The sequence below is a fragment of the Schistocerca piceifrons genome, chromosome 3 (genome assembly GCF_021461385.2).
Source record: "Schistocerca piceifrons isolate TAMUIC-IGC-003096 chromosome 3, iqSchPice1.1, whole genome shotgun sequence".
In the NCBI taxonomy this organism is placed as follows: Eukaryota; Metazoa; Arthropoda; class Insecta; order Orthoptera; family Acrididae; genus Schistocerca; species Schistocerca piceifrons.
Window position 1 is genome coordinate 263,463,798 of NC_060140.1, and position 17,658 is coordinate 263,481,455.

General features: G+C 45.5%; 45 non-coding genes across 45 annotated transcripts; 30 read left to right on the forward strand and 15 right to left on the reverse strand.

Annotated features, from left to right (window-relative positions):
* Positions 1-39: 39 nt before the first annotated feature.
* Positions 40-111, reverse strand: Trnaa-cgc. Its single transcript has one exon. It is a non-coding gene; the product is annotated as a tRNA-Ala (tRNA).
* Positions 112-229: 118 nt separating this feature from the next.
* On the forward strand, positions 230-301 carry Trnaw-cca. Its single transcript has one exon. It is a non-coding gene; the product is annotated as a tRNA-Trp (tRNA).
* Positions 302-620: 319 nt separating this feature from the next.
* On the forward strand, positions 621-692 carry Trnac-gca. The gene has a single exon. It is a non-coding gene; the product is annotated as a tRNA-Cys (tRNA).
* A 276-nt stretch (positions 693-968) lies between these two features.
* Positions 969-1,040, reverse strand: Trnaa-cgc. Its single transcript has one exon. It is a non-coding gene; the product is annotated as a tRNA-Ala (tRNA).
* A 118-nt stretch (positions 1,041-1,158) lies between these two features.
* Trnaw-cca lies at positions 1,159-1,230 on the forward strand. The gene has a single exon. It is a non-coding gene; the product is annotated as a tRNA-Trp (tRNA).
* A 319-nt stretch (positions 1,231-1,549) lies between these two features.
* On the forward strand, positions 1,550-1,621 carry Trnac-gca. Its single transcript has one exon. It is a non-coding gene; the product is annotated as a tRNA-Cys (tRNA).
* A 276-nt stretch (positions 1,622-1,897) lies between these two features.
* Trnaa-cgc lies at positions 1,898-1,969 on the reverse strand. Its single transcript has one exon. It is a non-coding gene; the product is annotated as a tRNA-Ala (tRNA).
* A 118-nt stretch (positions 1,970-2,087) lies between these two features.
* Trnaw-cca lies at positions 2,088-2,159 on the forward strand. Its single transcript has one exon. It is a non-coding gene; the product is annotated as a tRNA-Trp (tRNA).
* Positions 2,160-2,478: 319 nt separating this feature from the next.
* Trnac-gca lies at positions 2,479-2,550 on the forward strand. Its single transcript has one exon. It is a non-coding gene; the product is annotated as a tRNA-Cys (tRNA).
* Positions 2,551-2,827: 277 nt separating this feature from the next.
* Trnaa-cgc lies at positions 2,828-2,899 on the reverse strand. The gene has a single exon. It is a non-coding gene; the product is annotated as a tRNA-Ala (tRNA).
* Positions 2,900-3,017: 118 nt separating this feature from the next.
* Positions 3,018-3,089, forward strand: Trnaw-cca. The gene has a single exon. It is a non-coding gene; the product is annotated as a tRNA-Trp (tRNA).
* A 319-nt stretch (positions 3,090-3,408) lies between these two features.
* On the forward strand, positions 3,409-3,480 carry Trnac-gca. Its single transcript has one exon. It is a non-coding gene; the product is annotated as a tRNA-Cys (tRNA).
* Positions 3,481-3,757: 277 nt separating this feature from the next.
* Trnaa-cgc lies at positions 3,758-3,829 on the reverse strand. Its single transcript has one exon. It is a non-coding gene; the product is annotated as a tRNA-Ala (tRNA).
* A 118-nt stretch (positions 3,830-3,947) lies between these two features.
* Positions 3,948-4,019, forward strand: Trnaw-cca. The gene has a single exon. It is a non-coding gene; the product is annotated as a tRNA-Trp (tRNA).
* Positions 4,020-4,338: 319 nt separating this feature from the next.
* Positions 4,339-4,410, forward strand: Trnac-gca. The gene has a single exon. It is a non-coding gene; the product is annotated as a tRNA-Cys (tRNA).
* Positions 4,411-4,686: 276 nt separating this feature from the next.
* Positions 4,687-4,758, reverse strand: Trnaa-cgc. The gene has a single exon. It is a non-coding gene; the product is annotated as a tRNA-Ala (tRNA).
* Positions 4,759-4,876: 118 nt separating this feature from the next.
* Positions 4,877-4,948, forward strand: Trnaw-cca. The gene has a single exon. It is a non-coding gene; the product is annotated as a tRNA-Trp (tRNA).
* Positions 4,949-5,267: 319 nt separating this feature from the next.
* Trnac-gca lies at positions 5,268-5,339 on the forward strand. Its single transcript has one exon. It is a non-coding gene; the product is annotated as a tRNA-Cys (tRNA).
* Positions 5,340-5,615: 276 nt separating this feature from the next.
* Positions 5,616-5,687, reverse strand: Trnaa-cgc. Its single transcript has one exon. It is a non-coding gene; the product is annotated as a tRNA-Ala (tRNA).
* A 118-nt stretch (positions 5,688-5,805) lies between these two features.
* Trnaw-cca lies at positions 5,806-5,877 on the forward strand. The gene has a single exon. It is a non-coding gene; the product is annotated as a tRNA-Trp (tRNA).
* Positions 5,878-6,196: 319 nt separating this feature from the next.
* Positions 6,197-6,268, forward strand: Trnac-gca. Its single transcript has one exon. It is a non-coding gene; the product is annotated as a tRNA-Cys (tRNA).
* A 276-nt stretch (positions 6,269-6,544) lies between these two features.
* Trnaa-cgc lies at positions 6,545-6,616 on the reverse strand. Its single transcript has one exon. It is a non-coding gene; the product is annotated as a tRNA-Ala (tRNA).
* A 118-nt stretch (positions 6,617-6,734) lies between these two features.
* Trnaw-cca lies at positions 6,735-6,806 on the forward strand. Its single transcript has one exon. It is a non-coding gene; the product is annotated as a tRNA-Trp (tRNA).
* A 319-nt stretch (positions 6,807-7,125) lies between these two features.
* Trnac-gca lies at positions 7,126-7,197 on the forward strand. Its single transcript has one exon. It is a non-coding gene; the product is annotated as a tRNA-Cys (tRNA).
* Positions 7,198-7,473: 276 nt separating this feature from the next.
* Trnaa-cgc lies at positions 7,474-7,545 on the reverse strand. Its single transcript has one exon. It is a non-coding gene; the product is annotated as a tRNA-Ala (tRNA).
* A 118-nt stretch (positions 7,546-7,663) lies between these two features.
* Trnaw-cca lies at positions 7,664-7,735 on the forward strand. Its single transcript has one exon. It is a non-coding gene; the product is annotated as a tRNA-Trp (tRNA).
* Positions 7,736-8,054: 319 nt separating this feature from the next.
* Trnac-gca lies at positions 8,055-8,126 on the forward strand. Its single transcript has one exon. It is a non-coding gene; the product is annotated as a tRNA-Cys (tRNA).
* Positions 8,127-8,403: 277 nt separating this feature from the next.
* Positions 8,404-8,475, reverse strand: Trnaa-cgc. The gene has a single exon. It is a non-coding gene; the product is annotated as a tRNA-Ala (tRNA).
* A 118-nt stretch (positions 8,476-8,593) lies between these two features.
* Positions 8,594-8,665, forward strand: Trnaw-cca. Its single transcript has one exon. It is a non-coding gene; the product is annotated as a tRNA-Trp (tRNA).
* Positions 8,666-8,984: 319 nt separating this feature from the next.
* On the forward strand, positions 8,985-9,056 carry Trnac-gca. Its single transcript has one exon. It is a non-coding gene; the product is annotated as a tRNA-Cys (tRNA).
* Positions 9,057-9,334: 278 nt separating this feature from the next.
* Trnaa-cgc lies at positions 9,335-9,406 on the reverse strand. Its single transcript has one exon. It is a non-coding gene; the product is annotated as a tRNA-Ala (tRNA).
* Positions 9,407-9,524: 118 nt separating this feature from the next.
* Trnaw-cca lies at positions 9,525-9,596 on the forward strand. The gene has a single exon. It is a non-coding gene; the product is annotated as a tRNA-Trp (tRNA).
* A 319-nt stretch (positions 9,597-9,915) lies between these two features.
* Positions 9,916-9,987, forward strand: Trnac-gca. Its single transcript has one exon. It is a non-coding gene; the product is annotated as a tRNA-Cys (tRNA).
* Positions 9,988-10,263: 276 nt separating this feature from the next.
* On the reverse strand, positions 10,264-10,335 carry Trnaa-cgc. The gene has a single exon. It is a non-coding gene; the product is annotated as a tRNA-Ala (tRNA).
* A 118-nt stretch (positions 10,336-10,453) lies between these two features.
* Trnaw-cca lies at positions 10,454-10,525 on the forward strand. The gene has a single exon. It is a non-coding gene; the product is annotated as a tRNA-Trp (tRNA).
* A 319-nt stretch (positions 10,526-10,844) lies between these two features.
* Positions 10,845-10,916, forward strand: Trnac-gca. The gene has a single exon. It is a non-coding gene; the product is annotated as a tRNA-Cys (tRNA).
* A 277-nt stretch (positions 10,917-11,193) lies between these two features.
* Positions 11,194-11,265, reverse strand: Trnaa-cgc. The gene has a single exon. It is a non-coding gene; the product is annotated as a tRNA-Ala (tRNA).
* Positions 11,266-11,383: 118 nt separating this feature from the next.
* Positions 11,384-11,455, forward strand: Trnaw-cca. The gene has a single exon. It is a non-coding gene; the product is annotated as a tRNA-Trp (tRNA).
* A 319-nt stretch (positions 11,456-11,774) lies between these two features.
* Positions 11,775-11,846, forward strand: Trnac-gca. The gene has a single exon. It is a non-coding gene; the product is annotated as a tRNA-Cys (tRNA).
* A 276-nt stretch (positions 11,847-12,122) lies between these two features.
* On the reverse strand, positions 12,123-12,194 carry Trnaa-cgc. The gene has a single exon. It is a non-coding gene; the product is annotated as a tRNA-Ala (tRNA).
* Positions 12,195-12,312: 118 nt separating this feature from the next.
* Positions 12,313-12,384, forward strand: Trnaw-cca. Its single transcript has one exon. It is a non-coding gene; the product is annotated as a tRNA-Trp (tRNA).
* Positions 12,385-12,703: 319 nt separating this feature from the next.
* Trnac-gca lies at positions 12,704-12,775 on the forward strand. Its single transcript has one exon. It is a non-coding gene; the product is annotated as a tRNA-Cys (tRNA).
* Positions 12,776-13,052: 277 nt separating this feature from the next.
* On the reverse strand, positions 13,053-13,124 carry Trnaa-cgc. The gene has a single exon. It is a non-coding gene; the product is annotated as a tRNA-Ala (tRNA).
* Positions 13,125-13,242: 118 nt separating this feature from the next.
* Trnaw-cca lies at positions 13,243-13,314 on the forward strand. The gene has a single exon. It is a non-coding gene; the product is annotated as a tRNA-Trp (tRNA).
* Positions 13,315-13,657: 343 nt separating this feature from the next.
* Trnaw-cca lies at positions 13,658-13,729 on the forward strand. The gene has a single exon. It is a non-coding gene; the product is annotated as a tRNA-Trp (tRNA).
* Positions 13,730-17,658: the final 3,929 nt, after the last annotated feature.

The following is a 17,658-nucleotide window of genomic DNA, read 5'->3' on the forward strand; positions in this document are numbered from 1 at the left end:
CAAAAGTTTTCATGTACTGCTGCACGGAGAAACAAAAATTGGAGGAGCTGGGATTTGAACCCAGGACTTTCTGCATGCGAAGCAGACACTCTACCACTGAGTTACACCCCCGCCAGAGCAAGTACATCCGGGACGAGTGTCTCGTGGATCCTACTGTCATTATTTCTTAGGTTTGAACGGTACAGTAAGTGTTCGAGGAACCTATTCATGACAAGACCTAAGCAGCGTCGACTCCGTGGCGCAACGGTAGCGCGTCTGACTCCAGATCAGAAGGTTGCGTGTTCAAATCACGTCGGGGTCACAATGAAATTTTCGTTTACGAAAGCCATAGGCGAGTATGTCAGTTTAATCAGATACCAAACGATTACGGAGAACGGACGAACAGAACTTGCTTGAAAAAAAGCTACTAGTGCAATTTTCGCGTTCTGACATTAAGGTGAAGGCGCCGACTCGCACTTTCTCCAGGCGCGAAGTGTCTAGTATTTTTGATATTTATATCGTTTAACGCTAATATATAACTGAGAGATAATGATTACGCAATATTTTGCTCGATTAGACGTCTTTAGCCAGGCAGAGTATAATATTTTTCCTTAAGTTATGGGAACGCAAAGATCGTGAATGGGGGTATAGCTCAGTCGTAGAGCATTCGACTGCAGATCGAGAGGTCCCCGGTTCAATCCCGGGTGCCCCCTTCATTTTTCAGTATCTCGAAAAAACAAATGACGATTGTCGCGGTGAGTTGCAAATACATGTTTGAGATGCACCCTGCACGCCATACCGAAGGCTTTGGAGCAACATTTCAATGGGGGGGGATCGCAGCCCAGGGTCTTGCAGGTCATCGTCCTCCCGCCATGAGGTCGAACTGTACGAAATCCACTTGCTTGGGGGAAGAATCTTGTACACTGAATTTTGTAGAATATGGTGATAGGCAAAAGTTTTCATGTACTGCTGCACGGAGAAACAAAAATTGGAGGAGCTGGGATTTGAACCCAGGACTTTCTGCATGCGAAGCAGACACTCTACCACTGAGTTACACCCCCGCCAGAGCAAGTACATCCGGGACGAGTGTCTCGTGGATCCTACTGTCATTATTTCTTAGGTTTGAACGGTACAGTAAGTGTTCGAGGAACCTATTCATGACAAGACCTAAGCAGCGTCGACTCCGTGGCGCAACGGTAGCGCGTCTGACTCCAGATCAGAAGGTTGCGTGTTCAAATCACGTCGGGGTCACAATGAAATTTTCGTTTACGAAAGCCATAGGCGAGTATGTCAGTTTAATCAGATACCAAACGATTACGGAGAACGGACGAACAGAACTTGCTTGAAAAAAAGCTACTAGTGCAATTTTCGCGTTCTGACATTAAGGTGAAGGCGCCGACTCGCACTTTCTCCAGGCGCGAAGTGTCTAGTATTTTTGATATTTATATCGTTTAACGCTAATATATAACTGAGAGATAATGATTACGCAATATTTTGCTCGATTAGACGTCTTTAGCCAGGCAGAGTATAATATTTTTCCTTAAGTTATGGGAACGCAAAGATCGTGAATGGGGGTATAGCTCAGTCGTAGAGCATTCGACTGCAGATCGAGAGGTCCCCGGTTCAATCCCGGGTGCCCCCTTCATTTTTCAGTATCTCGAAAAAACAAATGACGATTGTCGCGGTGAGTTGCAAATACATGTTTGAGATGCACCCTGCACGCCATACCGAAGGCTTTGGAGCAACATTTCAATGGGGGGGGATCGCAGCCCAGGGTCTTGCAGGTCATCGTCCTCCCGCCATGAGGTCGAACTGTACGAAATCCACTTGCTTGGGGGAAGAATCTTGTACACTGAATTTTGTAGAATATGGTGATAGGCAAAAGTTTTCATGTACTGCTGCACGGAGAAACAAAAATTGGAGGAGCTGGGATTTGAACCCAGGACTTTCTGCATGCGAAGCAGACACTCTACCACTGAGTTACACCCCCGCCAGAGCAAGTACATCCGGGACGAGTGTCTCGTGGATCCTACTGTCATTATTTCTTAGGTTTGAACGGTACAGTAAGTGTTCGAGGAACCTATTCATGACAAGACCTAAGCAGCGTCGACTCCGTGGCGCAACGGTAGCGCGTCTGACTCCAGATCAGAAGGTTGCGTGTTCAAATCACGTCGGGGTCACAATGAAATTTTCGTTTACGAAAGCCATAGGCGAGTATGTCAGTTTAATCAGATACCAAACGATTACGGAGAACGGACGAACAGAACTTGCTTGAAAAAAAGCTACTAGTGCAATTTTCGCGTTCTGACATTAAGGTGAAGGCGCCGACTCGCACTTTCTCCAGGCGCGAAGTGTCTAGTATTTTTGATATTTATATCGTTTAACGCTAATATATAACTGAGAGATAATGATTACGCAATATTTTGCTCGATTAGACGTCTTTAGCCAGGCAGAGTATAATATTTTTCCTTAAGTTATGGGAACGCAAAGATCGTGAATGGGGGTATAGCTCAGTCGTAGAGCATTCGACTGCAGATCGAGAGGTCCCCGGTTCAATCCCGGGTGCCCCCTTCATTTTTCAGTATCTCGAAAAAACAAATGACGATTGTCGCGGTGAGTTGCAAATACATGTTTGAGATGCACCCTGCACGCCATACCGAAGGCTTTGGAGCAACATTTCAATGGGGGGGGGATCGCAGCCCAGGGTCTTGCAGGTCATCGTCCTCCCGCCATGAGGTCGAACTGTACGAAATCCACTTGCTTGGGGGAAGAATCTTGTACACTGAATTTTGTAGAATATGGTGATAGGCAAAAGTTTTCATGTACTGCTGCACGGAGAAACAAAAATTGGAGGAGCTGGGATTTGAACCCAGGACTTTCTGCATGCGAAGCAGACACTCTACCACTGAGTTACACCCCCGCCAGAGCAAGTACATCCGGGACGAGTGTCTCGTGGATCCTACTGTCATTATTTCTTAGGTTTGAACGGTACAGTAAGTGTTCGAGGAACCTATTCATGACAAGACCTAAGCAGCGTCGACTCCGTGGCGCAACGGTAGCGCGTCTGACTCCAGATCAGAAGGTTGCGTGTTCAAATCACGTCGGGGTCACAATGAAATTTTCGTTTACGAAAGCCATAGGCGAGTATGTCAGTTTAATCAGATACCAAACGATTACGGAGAACGGACGAACAGAACTTGCTTGAAAAAAAGCTACTAGTGCAATTTTCGCGTTCTGACATTAAGGTGAAGGCGCCGACTCGCACTTTCTCCAGGCGCGAAGTGTCTAGTATTTTTGATATTTATATCGTTTAACGCTAATATATAACTGAGAGATAATGATTACGCAATATTTTGCTCGATTAGACGTCTTTAGCCAGGCAGAGTATAATATTTTTCCTTAAGTTATGGGAACGCAAAGATCGTGAATGGGGGTATAGCTCAGTCGTAGAGCATTCGACTGCAGATCGAGAGGTCCCCGGTTCAATCCCGGGTGCCCCCTTCATTTTTCAGTATCTCGAAAAAACAAATGACGATTGTCGCGGTGAGTTGCAAATACATGTTTGAGATGCACCCTGCACGCCATACCGAAGGCTTTGGAGCAACATTTCAATGGGGGGGGGATCGCAGCCCAGGGTCTTGCAGGTCATCGTCCTCCCGCCATGAGGTCGAACTGTACGAAATCCACTTGCTTGGGGGAAGAATCTTGTACACTGAATTTTGTAGAATATGGTGATAGGCAAAAGTTTTCATGTACTGCTGCACGGAGAAACAAAAATTGGAGGAGCTGGGATTTGAACCCAGGACTTTCTGCATGCGAAGCAGACACTCTACCACTGAGTTACACCCCCGCCAGAGCAAGTACATCCGGGACGAGTGTCTCGTGGATCCTACTGTCATTATTTCTTAGGTTTGAACGGTACAGTAAGTGTTCGAGGAACCTATTCATGACAAGACCTAAGCAGCGTCGACTCCGTGGCGCAACGGTAGCGCGTCTGACTCCAGATCAGAAGGTTGCGTGTTCAAATCACGTCGGGGTCACAATGAAATTTTCGTTTACGAAAGCCATAGGCGAGTATGTCAGTTTAATCAGATACCAAACGATTACGGAGAACGGACGAACAGAACTTGCTTGAAAAAAAGCTACTAGTGCAATTTTCGCGTTCTGACATTAAGGTGAAGGCGCCGACTCGCACTTTCTCCAGGCGCGAAGTGTCTAGTATTTTTGATATTTATATCGTTTAACGCTAATATATAACTGAGAGATAATGATTACGCAATATTTTGCTCGATTAGACGTCTTTAGCCAGGCAGAGTATAATATTTTTCCTTAAGTTATGGGAACGCAAAGATCGTGAATGGGGGTATAGCTCAGTCGTAGAGCATTCGACTGCAGATCGAGAGGTCCCCGGTTCAATCCCGGGTGCCCCCTTCATTTTTCAGTATCTCGAAAAAACAAATGACGATTGTCGCGGTGAGTTGCAAATACATGTTTGAGATGCACCCTGCACGCCATACCGAAGGCTTTGGAGCAACATTTCAATGGGGGGGGATCGCAGCCCAGGGTCTTGCAGGTCATCGTCCTCCCGCCATGAGGTCGAACTGTACGAAATCCACTTGCTTGGGGGAAGAATCTTGTACACTGAATTTTGTAGAATATGGTGATAGGCAAAAGTTTTCATGTACTGCTGCACGGAGAAACAAAAAATGGAGGAGCTGGGATTTGAACCCAGGACTTTCTGCATGCGAAGCAGACACTCTACCACTGAGTTACACCCCCGCCAGAGCAAGTACATCCGGGACGAGTGTCTCGTGGATCCTACTGTCATTATTTCTTAGGTTTGAACGGTACAGTAAGTGTTCGAGGAACCTATTCATGACAAGACCTAAGCAGCGTCGACTCCGTGGCGCAACGGTAGCGCGTCTGACTCCAGATCAGAAGGTTGCGTGTTCAAATCACGTCGGGGTCACAATGAAATTTTCGTTTACGAAAGCCATAGGCGAGTATGTCAGTTTAATCAGATACCAAACGATTACGGAGAACGGACGAACAGAACTTGCTTGAAAAAAAGCTACTAGTGCAATTTTCGCGTTCTGACATTAAGGTGAAGGCGCCGACTCGCACTTTCTCCAGGCGCGAAGTGTCTAGTATTTTTGATATTTATATCGTTTAACGCTAATATATAACTGAGAGATAATGATTACGCAATATTTTGCTCGATTAGACGTCTTTAGCCAGGCAGAGTATAATATTTTTCCTTAAGTTATGGGAACGCAAAGATCGTGAATGGGGGTATAGCTCAGTCGTAGAGCATTCGACTGCAGATCGAGAGGTCCCCGGTTCAATCCCGGGTGCCCCCTTCATTTTTCAGTATCTCGAAAAAACAAATGACGATTGTCGCGGTGAGTTGCAAATACATGTTTGAGATGCACCCTGCACGCCATACCGAAGGCTTTGGAGCAACATTTCAATGGGGGGGGATCGCAGCCCAGGGTCTTGCAGGTCATCGTCCTCCCGCCATGAGGTCGAACTGTACGAAATCCACTTGCTTGGGGGAAGAATCTTGTACACTGAATTTTGTAGAATATGGTGATAGGCAAAAGTTTTCATGTACTGCTGCACGGAGAAACAAAAAATGGAGGAGCTGGGATTTGAACCCAGGACTTTCTGCATGCGAAGCAGACACTCTACCACTGAGTTACACCCCCGCCAGAGCAAGTACATCCGGGACGAGTGTCTCGTGGATCCTACTGTCATTATTTCTTAGGTTTGAACGGTACAGTAAGTGTTCGAGGAACCTATTCATGACAAGACCTAAGCAGCGTCGACTCCGTGGCGCAACGGTAGCGCGTCTGACTCCAGATCAGAAGGTTGCGTGTTCAAATCACGTCGGGGTCACAATGAAATTTTCGTTTACGAAAGCCATAGGCGAGTATGTCAGTTTAATCAGATACCAAACGATTACGGAGAACGGACGAACAGAACTTGCTTGAAAAAAAGCTACTAGTGCAATTTTCGCGTTCTGACATTAAGGTGAAGGCGCCGACTCGCACTTTCTCCAGGCGCGAAGTGTCTAGTATTTTTGATATTTATATCGTTTAACGCTAATATATAACTGAGAGATAATGATTACGCAATATTTTGCTCGATTAGACGTCTTTAGCCAGGCAGAGTATAATATTTTTCCTTAAGTTATGGGAACGCAAAGATCGTGAATGGGGGTATAGCTCAGTCGTAGAGCATTCGACTGCAGATCGAGAGGTCCCCGGTTCAATCCCGGGTGCCCCCTTCATTTTTCAGTATCTCGAAAAAACAAATGACGATTGTCGCGGTGAGTTGCAAATACATGTTTGAGATGCACCCTGCACGCCATACCGAAGGCTTTGGAGCAACATTTCAATGGGGGGGGATCGCAGCCCAGGGTCTTGCAGGTCATCGTCCTCCCGCCATGAGGTCGAACTGTACGAAATCCACTTGCTTGGGGGAAGAATCTTGTACACTGAATTTTGTAGAATATGGTGATAGGCAAAAGTTTTCATGTACTGCTGCACGGAGAAACAAAAAATGGAGGAGCTGGGATTTGAACCCAGGACTTTCTGCATGCGAAGCAGACACTCTACCACTGAGTTACACCCCCGCCAGAGCAAGTACATCCGGGACGAGTGTCTCGTGGATCCTACTGTCATTATTTCTTAGGTTTGAACGGTACAGTAAGTGTTCGAGGAACCTATTCATGACAAGACCTAAGCAGCGTCGACTCCGTGGCGCAACGGTAGCGCGTCTGACTCCAGATCAGAAGGTTGCGTGTTCAAATCACGTCGGGGTCACAATGAAATTTTCGTTTACGAAAGCCATAGGCGAGTATGTCAGTTTAATCAGATACCAAACGATTACGGAGAACGGACGAACAGAACTTGCTTGAAAAAAAGCTACTAGTGCAATTTTCGCGTTCTGACATTAAGGTGAAGGCGCCGACTCGCACTTTCTCCAGGCGCGAAGTGTCTAGTATTTTTGATATTTATATCGTTTAACGCTAATATATAACTGAGAGATAATGATTACGCAATATTTTGCTCGATTAGACGTCTTTAGCCAGGCAGAGTATAATATTTTTCCTTAAGTTATGGGAACGCAAAGATCGTGAATGGGGGTATAGCTCAGTCGTAGAGCATTCGACTGCAGATCGAGAGGTCCCCGGTTCAATCCCGGGTGCCCCCTTCATTTTTCAGTATCTCGAAAAAACAAATGACGATTGTCGCGGTGAGTTGCAAATACATGTTTGAGATGCACCCTGCACGCCATACCGAAGGCTTTGGAGCAACATTTCAATGGGGGGGGATCGCAGCCCAGGGTCTTGCAGGTCATCGTCCTCCCGCCATGAGGTCGAACTGTACGAAATCCACTTGCTTGGGGGAAGAATCTTGTACACTGAATTTTGTAGAATATGGTGATAGGCAAAAGTTTTCATGTACTGCTGCACGGAGAAACAAAAATTGGAGGAGCTGGGATTTGAACCCAGGACTTTCTGCATGCGAAGCAGACACTCTACCACTGAGTTACACCCCCGCCAGAGCAAGTACATCCGGGACGAGTGTCTCGTGGATCCTACTGTCATTATTTCTTAGGTTTGAACGGTACAGTAAGTGTTCGAGGAACCTATTCATGACAAGACCTAAGCAGCGTCGACTCCGTGGCGCAACGGTAGCGCGTCTGACTCCAGATCAGAAGGTTGCGTGTTCAAATCACGTCGGGGTCACAATGAAATTTTCGTTTACGAAAGCCATAGGCGAGTATGTCAGTTTAATCAGATACCAAACGATTACGGAGAACGGACGAACAGAACTTGCTTGAAAAAAAGCTACTAGTGCAATTTTCGCGTTCTGACATTAAGGTGAAGGCGCCGACTCGCACTTTCTCCAGGCGCGAAGTGTCTAGTATTTTTGATATTTATATCGTTTAACGCTAATATATAACTGAGAGATAATGATTACGCAATATTTTGCTCGATTAGACGTCTTTAGCCAGGCAGAGTATAATATTTTTCCTTAAGTTATGGGAACGCAAAGATCGTGAATGGGGGTATAGCTCAGTCGTAGAGCATTCGACTGCAGATCGAGAGGTCCCCGGTTCAATCCCGGGTGCCCCCTTCATTTTTCAGTATCTCGAAAAAACAAATGACGATTGTCGCGGTGAGTTGCAAATACATGTTTGAGATGCACCCTGCACGCCATACCGAAGGCTTTGGAGCAACATTTCAATGGGGGGGGGATCGCAGCCCAGGGTCTTGCAGGTCATCGTCCTCCCGCCATGAGGTCGAACTGTACGAAATCCACTTGCTTGGGGGAAGAATCTTGTACACTGAATTTTGTAGAATATGGTGATAGGCAAAAGTTTTCATGTACTGCTGCACGGAGAAACAAAAATTGGAGGAGCTGGGATTTGAACCCAGGACTTTCTGCATGCGAAGCAGACACTCTACCACTGAGTTACACCCCCGCCAGAGCAAGTACATCCGGGACGAGTGTCTCGTGGATCCTACTGTCATTATTTCTTAGGTTTGAACGGTACAGTAAGTGTTCGAGGAACCTATTCATGACAAGACCTAAGCAGCGTCGACTCCGTGGCGCAACGGTAGCGCGTCTGACTCCAGATCAGAAGGTTGCGTGTTCAAATCACGTCGGGGTCACAATGAAATTTTCGTTTACGAAAGCCATAGGCGAGTATGTCAGTTTAATCAGATACCAAACGATTACGGAGAACGGACGAACAGAACTTGCTTGAAAAAAAGCTACTAGTGCAATTTTCGCGTTCTGACATTAAGGTGAAGGCGCCGACTCGCACTTTCTCCAGGCGCGAAGTGTCTAGTATTTTTGATATTTATATCGTTTAACGCTAATATATAACTGAGAGATAATGATTACGCAATATTTTGCTCGATTAGACGTCTTTAGCCAGGCAGAGTATAATATTTTTCCTTAAGTTATGGGAACGCAAAGATCGTGAATGGGGGTATAGCTCAGTCGTAGAGCATTCGACTGCAGATCGAGAGGTCCCCGGTTCAATCCCGGGTGCCCCCTTCATTTTTCAGTATCTCGAAAAAACAAATGACGATTGTCGCGGTGAGTTGCAAATACATGTTTGAGATGCACCCTGCACGCCATACCGAAGGCTTTGGAGCAACATTTCAATGGGGGGGGGGATCGCAGCCCAGGGTCTTGCAGGTCATCGTCCTCCCGCCATGAGGTCGAACTGTACGAAATCCACTTGCTTGGGGGAAGAATCTTGTACACTGAATTTTGTAGAATATGGTGATAGGCAAAAGTTTTCATGTACTGCTGCACGGAGAAACAAAAATTGGAGGAGCTGGGATTTGAACCCAGGACTTTCTGCATGCGAAGCAGACACTCTACCACTGAGTTACACCCCCGCCAGAGAAAGTACATCCGGGACGAGTGTCTCGTGGATCCTACTGTCATTATTTCTTAGGTTTGAACGGTACAGTAAGTGTTCGAGGAACCTATTCATGACAAGACCTAAGCAGCGTCGACTCCGTGGCGCAACGGTAGCGCGTCTGACTCCAGATCAGAAGGTTGCGTGTTCAAATCACGTCGGGGTCACAATGAAATTTTCGTTTACGAAAGCCATAGGCGAGTATGTCAGTTTAATCAGATACCAAACGATTACGGAGAACGGACGAACAGAACTTGCTTGAAAAAAAGCTACTAGTGCAATTTTCGCGTTCTGACATTAAGGTGAAGGCGCCGACTCGCACTTTCTCCAGGCGCGAAGTGTCTAGTATTTTTGATATTTATATCGTTTAACGCTAATATATAACTGAGAGATAATGATTACGCAATATTTTGCTCGATTAGACGTCTTTAGCCAGGCAGAGTATAATATTTTTCCTTAAGTTATGGGAACGCAAAGATCGTGAATGGGGGTATAGCTCAGTCGTAGAGCATTCGACTGCAGATCGAGAGGTCCCCGGTTCAATCCCGGGTGCCCCCTTCATTTTTCAGTATCTCGAAAAAACAAATGACGATTGTCGCGGTGAGTTGCAAATACATGTTTGAGATGCACCCTGCACGCCATACCGAAGGCTTTGGAGCAACATTTCAATTGGGGGGGATCGCAGCCCAGGGTCTTGCAGGTCATCGTCCTCCCGCCATGAGGTCGAACTGTACGAAATCCACTTGCTTGGGGGAAGAATCTTGTACACTGAATTTTGTAGAATATGGTGATAGGCAAAAGTTTTCATGTACTGCTGCACGGAGAAACAAAAAATGGAGGAGCTGGGATTTGAACCCAGGACTTTCTGCATGCGAAGCAGACACTCTACCACTGAGTTACACCCCCGCCAGAGCAAGTACATCCGGGACGAGTGTCTCGTGGATCCTACTGTCATTATTTCTTAGGTTTGAACGGTACAGTAAGTGTTCGAGGAACCTATTCATGACAAGACCTAAGCAGCGTCGACTCCGTGGCGCAACGGTAGCGCGTCTGACTCCAGATCAGAAGGTTGCGTGTTCAAATCACGTCGGGGTCACAATGAAATTTTCGTTTACGAAAGCCATAGGCGAGTATGTCAGTTTAATCAGATACCAAACGATTACGGAGAACGGACGAACAGAACTTGCTTGAAAAAAAGCTACTAGTGCAATTTTCGCGTTCTGACATTAAGGTGAAGGCGCCGACTCGCACTTTCTCCAGGCGCGAAGTGTCTAGTATTTTTGATATTTATATCGTTTAACGCTAATATATAACTGAGAGATAATGATTACGCAATATTTTGCTCGATTAGACGTCTTTAGCCAGGCAGAGTATAATATTTTTCCTTAAGTTATGGGAACGCAAAGATCGTGAATGGGGGTATAGCTCAGTCGTAGAGCATTCGACTGCAGATCGAGAGGTCCCCGGTTCAATCCCGGGTGCCCCCTTCATTTTTCAGTATCTCGAAAAAACAAATGACGATTGTCGCGGTGAGTTGCAAATACATGTTTGAGATGCACCCTGCACGCCATACCGAAGGCTTTGGAGCAACATTTCAATGGGGGGGGGATCGCAGCCCAGGGTCTTGCAGGTCATCGTCCTCCCGCCATGAGGTCGAACTGTACGAAATCCACTTGCTTGGGGGAAGAATCTTGTACACTGAATTTTGTAGAATATGGTGATAGGCAAAAGTTTTCATGTACTGCTGCACGGAGAAACAAAAATTGGAGGAGCTGGGATTTGAACCCAGGACTTTCTGCATGCGAAGCAGACACTCTACCACTGAGTTACACCCCCGCCAGAGCAAGTACATCCGGGACGAGTGTCTCGTGGATCCTACTGTCATTATTTCTTAGGTTTGAACGGTACAGTAAGTGTTCGAGGAACCTATTCATGACAAGACCTAAGCAGCGTCGACTCCGTGGCGCAACGGTAGCGCGTCTGACTCCAGATCAGAAGGTTGCGTGTTCAAATCACGTCGGGGTCACAATGAAATTTTCGTTTACGAAAGCCATAGGCGAGTATGTCAGTTTAATCAGATACCAAACGATTACGGAGAACGGACGAACAGAACTTGCTTGAAAAAAAGCTACTAGTGCAATTTTCGCGTTCTGACATTAAGGTGAAGGCGCCGACTCGCACTTTCTCCAGGCGCGAAGTGTCTAGTATTTTTGATATTTATATCGTTTAACGCTAATATATAACTGAGAGATAATGATTACGCAATATTTTGCTCGATTAGACGTCTTTAGCCAGGCAGAGTATAATATTTTTCCTTAAGTTATGGGAACGCAAAGATCGTGAATGGGGGTATAGCTCAGTCGTAGAGCATTCGACTGCAGATCGAGAGGTCCCCGGTTCAATCCCGGGTGCCCCCTTCATTTTTCAGTATCTCGAAAAAACAAATGACGATTGTCGCGGTGAGTTGCAAATACATGTTTGAGATGCACCCTGCACGCCATACCGAAGGCTTTGGAGCAACATTTCAATGGGGGGGGATCGCAGCCCAGGGTCTTGCAGGTCATCGTCCTCCCGCCATGAGGTCGAACTGTACGAAATCCACTTGCTTGGGGGAAGAATCTTGTACACTGAATTTTGTAGAATATGGTGATAGGCAAAAGTTTTCATGTACTGCTGCACGGAGAAACAAAAAATGGAGGAGCTGGGATTTGAACCCAGGACTTTCTGCATGCGAAGCAGACACTCTACCACTGAGTTACACCCCCGCCAGAGCAAGTACATCCGGGACGAGTGTCTCGTGGATCCTACTGTCATTATTTCTTAGGTTTGAACGGTACAGTAAGTGTTCGAGGAACCTATTCATGACAAGACCTAAGCAGCGTCGACTCCGTGGCGCAACGGTAGCGCGTCTGACTCCAGATCAGAAGGTTGCGTGTTCAAATCACGTCGGGGTCACAATGAAATTTTCGTTTACGAAAGCCATAGGCGAGTATGTCAGTTTAATCAGATACCAAACGATTACGGAGAACGGACGAACAGAACTTGCTTGAAAAAAAGCTACTAGTGCAATTTTCGCGTTCTGACATTAAGGTGAAGGCGCCGACTCGCACTTTCTCCAGGCGCGAAGTGTCTAGTATTTTTGATATTTATATCGTTTAACGCTAATATATAACTGAGAGATAATGATTACGCAATATTTTGCTCGATTAGACGTCTTTAGCCAGGCAGAGTATAATATTTTTCCTTAAGTTATGGGAACGCAAAGATCGTGAATGGGGGTATAGCTCAGTCGTAGAGCATTCGACTGCAGATCGAGAGGTCCCCGGTTCAATCCCGGGTGCCCCCTTCATTTTTCAGTATCTCGAAAAAACAAATGACGATTGTCGCGGTGAGTTGCAAATACATGTTTGAGATGCACCCTGCACGCCATACCGAAGGCTTTGGAGCAACATTTCAATGGGGGGGGGATCGCAGCCCAGGGTCTTGCAGGTCATCGTCCTCCCGCCATGAGGTCGAACTGTACGAAATCCACTTGCTTGGGGGAAGAATCTTGTACACTGAATTTTGTAGAATATGGTGATAGGCAAAAGTTTTCATGTACTGCTGCACGGAGAAACAAAAATTGGAGGAGCTGGGATTTGAACCCAGGACTTTCTGCATGCGAAGCAGACACTCTACCACTGAGTTACACCCCCGCCAGAGCAAGTACATCCGGGACGAGTGTCTCGTGGATCCTACTGTCATTATTTCTTAGGTTTGAACGGTACAGTAAGTGTTCGAGGAACCTATTCATGACAAGACCTAAGCAGCGTCGACTCCGTGGCGCAACGGTAGCGCGTCTGACTCCAGATCAGAAGGTTGCGTGTTCAAATCACGTCGGGGTCACAATGAAATTTTCGTTTACGAAAGCCATAGGCGAGTATGTCAGTTTAATCAGATACCAAACGATTACGGAGAACGGACGAACAGAACTTGCTTGAAAAAAAGCTACTAGTGCAATTTTCGCGTTCTGACATTAAGGTGAAGGCGCCGACTCGCACTTTCTCCAGGCGCGAAGTGTCTAGTATTTTTGATATTTATATCGTTTAACGCTAATATATAACTGAGAGATAATGATTATGCAATATTTTGCTCGATTAGACGTCTTTAGCCAGGCAGAGTATAATATTTTTCCTTAAGTTATGGGAACGCAAAGATCGTGAATGGGGGTATAGCTCAGTCAAGCGTCGACTCCGTGGCGCAACGGTAGCGCGTCTGACTCCAAATCAGAAGTTTGCGTGTTCAAATCACGTCGGGGTCACAATGAAATTTCGGCAGTCGCGCTTCAGCTGTGCTACCGTGTGGACGTGTGTACTGCTGCGCTCCGATTGTGTGTTTACATACGTGTTCTGCTGTTGTCTCCTTTGCTGGCTGTCCGTTCATCTTCGTGTTTGTGTATCGTCGTTAGTGTTTAGCTGTTCATCGCCGTTCTGTCACTTGCCGGAATTTCGGTTTTTTAACCGGAGTTTCATCCCTGTTCTGAATCATGTCTACGACCGTCAGGAAAAACACACTGGTCTTCGCTTTCGACAAGGAAACCCGTCATATCCAGCCAACGTCACTGGAAATACACGATTGGATTACTGAGGTAATTGGTGTCAACTCTGATTCCGTCCATACAATGCAGTTAGACAATGATAAATACTGTATTTTTGTTAAGTTTGAGAGCTCGGTGACGATAGATAGACTTTTAGCAAAGTGGGGTAGTGAAGTAGAATTCATTCACAGAGATGGCTCGAAGAGCAAAGTTCGGATCTGGCGAGCTGATATTGTTTACACTACCGTTCGCGTGCTTAACTTACCTATTGAAATTGATAATGATTTAATTAAGGATGCGCTTTGCAAGTATGGTGACGTGAAATCTGTTAATAATGAACGTTGGTCTCGTCACTACAAACTGCAGTGTTTTAACGGAATTCGATCTGTGGAGATGGACATCAAGACCAATATTCCGTCTCATATATTTGTAAATGGCTACAGGGCGCAAATTGTGTATTCAGGTCAAGTACCGACCTGTCATGTTTGTAATGAGTCTGGCCACTTTAGACAGGATTGTCCGCGGCGGGTTTTTGTATTGAAAAGCAATCTAACGCAACGCCAGAAACTTACCCTAAACGATGTCTTGCCAAATAATGTATCTATCCCCCTGGGTGTGGATACTGCCCAAGCAAACCACTCTGATTTATCCGTAAATGATATTACTCAATTTCCATGTTTCGATAAAAAGGCTGATGTTGACACCCCCGCATCATCCGAATTGCAGACAAAAAAACGACCCCATGAGATAACTGATAGCTGTTCTGACGACGAGTTGTCTGACAAATCTCACTCCGCACGCAAACAAAAACAATGCGAGGAGGAAGTAATGCCACAACTCCAGGAAATGCAGATGGAAGCTTGTAAACAATCAGAACGTAACCAATTGGTGGGAAACTGCGAAAACGGGGATGTTTCTAGCAATAACCGCGAAACATCAGGAGGGGACACAGTTTGCAAAGACGAGCAGCCTCCTGACAGTCACGAGGAACAATTAGTGTGTCTGGATCAACCCTCTGTAACGGCTAGTGCTTCCCCGAAGGGTACTGACCACACGACAGGGCTAAGCAGTACAGGCCGTGTCGTACAGTTGGACGACCCGACGGGATCGGCGTCACAACCGACCACCACAAAACCCGTCACAGAGCCTTCGGATGCTCCACGAAGAAAGTTAAAGCCACAACCGAATGTCAATGCTCCTCGTAATCAAGCGAAGTTAAAGAGCGTGAAAAGTGACACGAAACCCCGAAATGTGCGTTACGAAACTGTCAGGCACGGGTCATTGAAAGAATCTCCTGAGGAACTTCCTGATAATCAATCTTCTACTGATTCAGGAGGGAAATCTCAAACCTAGACTGCACTAATACTGTAATTAGCAACCTCTCACTGGGACGTTCTGTTCTGTCTAAATTTTCTGTGTCTCCTAAGTAATAATTTAGTCGCATGTTATTTACTCACTGTCCTAACATCCAACGAGTAATAACGCAATGACCCAGTGTTATACTATTGCTACTGTCAATATTAACAAAATACGGTCGGCATTGAAAATAGCAGCGCTAAAAGAATTTTTATACGACTCGGGAACTGATATAGCCCTGCTGCAGGAAGTTGTCACGTCGGATTTAAATATTCCCGGGTATGTTGCTCACCTAAATGTCTCCCACGAAACTAGCGTGGGGACAGCTTTTTTAATCCGGGATGGGATTCCAGTAACGGAAGTAGAACGACTGGAATCTGGAAGGGGAATAGGGCTCAAGATTTATGACGTGTCCCTTATTAACTTGTATGCCCCTTCCGGCAGCTCACATAGATCTGACAGAACACGATTTTTTAAAGACGAGGTAATATACTTATTACGCAAAAACCCCAGTCACCTTATAATGGGGGGTGATTTTAATTGCGTCCTCAACAGGAAAGATCAGAGTCCAAATTTTAATTATTCTGCTGAATTAAAACATCTCGTCACTAGCTTAAAGCTAAAGGATGCTTGGGAATGCAAACACCCTGCTGTTGTCGAGTACACTTATGCAACTTCCAATGCATGCAGCAGAATCGACAGATTCTACATTACCGACAATCTCGAATCGGCTTTATTGAAAACAGAAACGGTTCCTGTCTACTTTTCGGACCATTCCGGTGTGTTGGCCTGTATAAATTTACAAGCGCAGCCAATACGCCGCTTCAAAAACCAGTGGAATTTAAATGTCTCGCTGTTACAAGACCGTGAATTAGAAGATCAGATAAAAGACGCATGGGCGTTATGCCTGCGTGCTCTTCCTAGATACGCGACTACCGTCGAATGGTGGACAAAAATGACAAAGCCGAAACTTAGAAAGACGATAATGCAATATAGCTTTCAGAGGGCCAGAGATCTTAAGAACACTATAGAGTTCTATTACTCAGTACTCAGAGAGCTATATGGTCAAACATCTGGTTCACATCTTCGCCTGACAGATATCAAAAAAATTAAGGCTAAATTACTCAGCATTAAGAGGCATCAACTGGAAGGACTTAAAATAAAATCCAAGGCGAAATCTGTCTCAGAGGAAGAAACAACTTCCCTATACCACCTTCTGAAGCACGCTCAAAACAGAAGAACAATGCTTATCGACGAATTACGGACGGCGAATGGTACAAGTCTTAGGACACAGAAAGATATTTTGAATGAGATCTATCGCTACTTCGATAACCTATATTCCGAAAATTCCAGCTGCGAGGAATCTATTGATGATTTCCTCGACTTTCTTGTGCCACAGCTGACGGATGATGACAACGTTACCTTCCTGTCGCACGTCTGTAATGAGGACGTTTATGTGACTCTGTGTACCTCCCCTCTGAAAAAATCCCCAGGTCCTGATGGTCTACCTGCAGAATTTTATGTCCGCTATTGGCCGATAGTGGGAGGGACAATTACAGCGATTGTAAATGAAGTTCTTCAGGGCGCAATGATACCCTCTGAATTTAAAGAAAGTAAAATAGTCCTTATCCCCAAAACTAAAGGACACAAAGATCTTACTAACTTCCGACCGATTTCGTTGCTCAATGCGGACTATAAAATAATAGCAAGAATTCTCAACAAGAAAATTTCATCCTTAGCAAATCGACTGATTAGTCCGTATCAACACTGCATTGCAGGTAAAACTCTGTTTCACAATTTAGCGGAATTTCGGGATATAATTGCAATCACTTCCGTCACTAACATCAAATGTGCCCTGGTTTTCCTGGATTTTCATAAAGCATTCGATCTCGTGAATCATATCTACCTTTTCAAGACGTTAAAAAAGCTCGGTTTCCAGGAGCGAGCCTTAAACGTAATAAAAAACGTGGCGACAGGAATAAACGCATGCATAGCAGTTAACAGTCAGGCTACGAGAAAATTCCAAATACGACGCGGTGTTCCTCAGGGAAGCCCCCTTTCTATGTCACTATTTGCCATTTCACTGGACCCATTTCTTAAACGTATTCACGATAAATTAACAGGTATAACACTGTCAGGGTGCAAAACAGCTATAAAAGCTTATGCTGATGATGTAGGCGTCATAATCAGAAATAATGACGATGTAGCTACGTTAGGTGCAGTGATTCAGACTTACTGCAGTGCGTCTGGGGCAAATTCAAATGAAAAGAAAAGCAAAATTTTACATCTTAGGGGTT